This window comes from Lycium ferocissimum, chromosome 12, assembly GCF_029784015.1.
Source record: "Lycium ferocissimum isolate CSIRO_LF1 chromosome 12, AGI_CSIRO_Lferr_CH_V1, whole genome shotgun sequence".
NCBI classification, from domain to species: domain Eukaryota; kingdom Viridiplantae; phylum Streptophyta; class Magnoliopsida; order Solanales; family Solanaceae; genus Lycium; species Lycium ferocissimum.
The window spans coordinates 23,576,139-23,581,021 of NC_081353.1; positions in this window are offsets into that span (position 1 = coordinate 23,576,139).

The window sequence follows — 4,883 nt, forward strand, 5'->3', positions numbered from 1 at the left end:
CGTTTCATGCCGCGCAGGTACGTACAGATGAGTAGATGATGTTAGCAGAAGATGTTCTAGCTGGATTGGCGAGCTCCATTTCTTTCCGGAGTGTTGCCGAGTCAGAGTACTTTTGTTATGGTATCTGGAGCTATGTTAGAGACTTTGCAGACAGTGTCACGTGTATGATATGTTAGTTTTGTAGTCGGCCCTGTAAGCCGACGTATTATTATGCGTTGTGCTACAAGTTTCATATGTATACGATTTTCCTTGATTTGAAAAGATGAAAAGCATGTTTGATTTTCGAAAAACTTTCATTACGTATGTATGTTATGATTTAAGGGCCCAAGATGATTATGAGTATAACGAAAGTCGGCGGGTTCGCTCGGCCCTAAGTAAGGGTCGGTGCCCATCACGCCTATCGGAAATTAGGGTGTGACAAATTGGTATCGCAGCGTTCGTCCTAGGGGTTGTACGCAAAGTCGTGTCCGGTAGAGTCCCGTTTATGGTGTGAAGCGCGCCACATTTATAAACGGGAGGCTACGGGGCATCTAGGGTGGTTACTCTTCTTTCACATCCGAGATCGTGCCATAGAGCCAAGTCATAGGGAATGAAATTTCTTGCACTAACCTTTGGTTTTATTGCAGAAGAATGACACCGATAGAAGGAAGTGATTGATGATGTTGGAAATTACAAAACACGCAGGTAAGCAAAGGTATGAAAGATATATGTCAGGTAAGATATTGAAGTACGATTGAAATACAAGTTGAAGATTAAAAGGGAAAGTGAACAAGAAAGTGTAACAGGTGCAGTTTGAGTTGGGCATACGAGGTATGTTCATTATTTTCGTATTGTTGATGATATTGGGAGCCCTGTGAGGCCGTGATATGATATGATATGCGTATATGTATGTTGGCCCTGTGAGGCACTGTTGGTATTTCCTGCGTGCAGGTTTTGAAATAGTAAGAGATGTAGAGGAAACTCTGCCGAAATTTTCCCAGAAATAAAAAAGAGAATAGATGTAGTTTTGTAATACGACTTGAAAGGCCGTGTCCACCATAATGGTAAGATTTGAGTAAGTTGCAAGTACGGCTGATCTCGAGAAAGAAGTAATAGTATGATTAAGACAAGAGTAAGGAGGAAAAGAATTATGATGGATATGAATATATTGATAAGACAGCTTGCAAGATATTAAGGATAAAGTTGATCAGAAAGGGGCAAAAGGGTTAAGAAGTGCTACATTAAAGGATTGATTACGAATGAGGTATAATGTGGATATAATAAGGATTGTCATGGAAATAAGTAAAGCCGAGTGAGAAAGTGGCCAAAGTTATGATGTAATCTATGTAGCTAGAATGTAAAGGCAAGTGTGAATCGGAAAAGCGAGCTATAGAACAAATGAGGAACGAGATAGAATGAGAACATTCCGGGATCTGTTAAGACTTTGACTTATTCCAGATTATGTGATAAAGGTCATACGGTGAAGTGGACGCAATCCTATTAGCATTAAAGCATCGTATTTCATCAGAGTTCCAAAGTTAAGCGTGCCGGAGTGAGAGCAATTTCAGGATGGGTGACCCCCCTGGGAAGTTTTCTGATTGTCTTACAAATTCAGACGTAAGAAACAAATGAGAAGCTAGAGTAATCTAAGGAAAATTTGAGTCTGCGGAATGGGCAGAAACCTTAAGAGGTCGCGTAGAACGGGGCGAATTAGACCGGTGAAGAGAAAAAGAGTGCATCACAGTTTTAGAATTAGGGTGAGTTTAAGTGGCGTGTGGGAATATTTTGTAAACGAGATGCTAATAACCATGTATATATAGAGGTGTGTCTGTGATATCCCGTACATGGCCATATCAGCGGATATATGTATTCCGGCAATCAACGTGGCAGTATATGGAAGGCATTGATCGGACAGAGTAACGAAGTTCAAGTGAGAAGGAAAATAAAAGAGCACGAATGTTACAAGGCAAGCTGATGTTGTTTTCGCTATAGGGTGAGCTGGAAAGTTCCAATACGATGATATTTGGGAAAGAAAGAAAGTGAGTAAATGAAAGGCGAGAGGATCAAATGTCGGAATAAAAGTGCCGCCTAATTGAGATTTGAAAATGCGAACATAGGACAGAGTATACTTGGGTAATGGTATGAGTACACCCCTAAAGGGGGGAAGCGGGTGCGAGAGATGCAAGTGTAAGATGAAGATAATCTACACTACAATATATTGACACGGATGCTCGGGCTACGAGGTAAGATTCCTTGCCAAGACAAGTTAGTAAAATCCAAAAGCTAGCAATAAAGGGTAGAAGCCAAGATGATAATCGAGATAGTCTTTGAGGATTAATCATAGAGATCGTGAATGATATGACATTAGAAAGTGGAAGCTTAAAGAGGAATACGACAAGAGAATGGTAACGAGTAAATTAAGAGATATTATAAAGGATAGCAGTACTACCTGAGGTTTGAAAATATCTCCTGCGCCGTGAAGTCGTAAGCCACCGTTTATATTGAATTGCGAGAGTATATGTTACAGGACCATATGAATGATCGTCCTGATGGAATGACTAGTAAAATGGTGCGGAGACGACAATAAATATTTGAAGAGTAATGGAAGCTAGTTAAGTTTAAATTAGCCGCTGGTGTAGGAGAGCCAAGGACTCAAAGAGGGAAGCACACTCGTGTTGAAGGGAAGTTATGATTGAGCAAGATTTTATTTTAGTCTCCGGCTTATGAATTATTCGGTAATGATGTTCAGATTAGAGGAGAAGGAAATGGGAGGAAAGATTCAAACAAGGATTTGAAAATAATTTGAATAGTGGATTAGTATGTTTCAAGTGTAATCTTGCGATAGGGGATATAGCTGAAAGAGATAGACATTTGAGGAATTAAAAGGTTCGCTTGATTGATAAATCGAAATGACAGACAATAGCCTCAAACTATGGGAAAGACTTATTAAGCGATAGTCGGCAAAGGTTAAAAGTAAAAGGAGAGATCCAAAGGAAATGATCAACAGATATCACGTTGATTAGATCCATCGGGTGAGAGTGAAACCTCGTGGAGCAAGCAATATGATGGCTCTTATTGGAAAAGGGACAAATGAAGGCTACAGACAAAAGCAAGAATGAAAAGATCTGAATTCGCCGCATGATTAAGAATCTTGGTTATTTTTCGACAAACTTTTGAATTTACCCCTAACTGTTAGCTGAACTAAGGATCAGAAACTTTAAGAGTAAATTGAAGGAAATGGATGGTTAAAGAAGAGTTTTGAGATGTTTTTGATATAAGTACAAGAATTATCGTTAGTTAGCCAGCTACCAGAAGTCCAATTGAAGGATAAAGTATCGCAAGAATTAATTCAACTGCTATAGAAAGCCAAGGGTGCTAAAATAGGATCAGCTTTGAGGTTATGTTTAAGGAAGTGAAAATAAGAATAAGTCAACTCCAGCGAGATAAAAGTTTAGGATATCTGTGGAACGTAAGAAAAATACGGAGGATTTAAGAGAACAAGAATTTCTAAATAAAAAGGAAGATGGCATAAAAAATGAGGTAAAAGTATGTAGTAATCACGGCATGAAAAGGGCATACAAGAATGTGAACAACGAAAGCTGAAGAGACAATGAAGGCGGAAAAGCATGGAAAGTTAGTGGACAGACAAATAATAAGAAAAAGGAGTGGCCTTGAGTACAGGCGTAAATCTTGACTACAAAAGAAGAAGAATAGATTGCATAGTTCGAATAAGTTCAGTTTTAACGGGCAAGGGCGCAAGTAAGTAAGGTAAATACTGACAATACGGGTAAAAACATTGATATCTATCTCGGGGCGAACTCTGCCTCAACATTCGAGGACGAATGTTTTTAAAGGGGGGAAGGATGTTATACCCCGCGTTTTCAGAGCATAAGTATGACATGTACCTCGTCGTAGTAATGGGGTGCCGGAGACGTCCCATGAGGTTTTGAAAGGCAAACCATGGAAAGTACGTAACAACGAAGAAAAAGGGTGAATTACGACCTCGTAAGTCGTAATCGGGAAAGAGTATTTTGAAACACGAGAACATGGCCATTATTAGTATAATAAATGACAAATATCTTGTATGGAGAGTTTCGGAATATTTCGAGATCGAGTAGAGTGAAGAAAATAAGTTCGACGAAAATTTGAGAAATGTCGAATTTTTAGTCAACTTTGGAGGCGCATATCTCATAGTATAGGTGGAGTTTTAAGGTGTTTTAAAAGCCTAAAAAATGAAGTTCGTCGAGTCTAGTTTGTAATGCAACAAACCGTTCATTGATAGGACATCGGAATAGAGAATTATAGACGTTACAAACTGAACTGCCGACGCAGAAACAGCATTCTGCCAGCATGCCAGCAAGCATCGCTACAAGAGCAGCGCTACGATACCACTACGATACTGTAGCTACGCTGAAACCGACTTTGGCATTTTTTCAAAAAGGGACAGAAACCTCATTTTTTTTCAGCCAAAAATTTCCAGAAAATTCAGCACAAAAAAAGGGAGCAAATATACCTCACAAAATGAGAATTTTGAGTGAAATTTCAAGTAACGAAGTACCAATCGAAGTCCGGGCAACGCATAGTCACGAATATAATTTCATTTGGAGTTAGAGGAGCATGGGAACAAGAAAATGTTGATGATTTTGCTACTTTCATAAAAGCAAGGTATGAATCTTCAAATCCCTCTCTTTATTAAGTGTGATTAAGGAATAAATGCAAGGATAGAGTTATAGTTTGTTGTGTTGATGTTGTTGGATTATGGATTGAGGGTTGAAGAGAAATTTGGATGGAAATACATATATTTATCTTGTAGGATGTTGAGAATGTTGTTATTGATGTTGTTAGTATAAATTTCGACTTCTTTACGGAAATAAAGTTATTAAATTAGTTGTATTCCAAGTTGG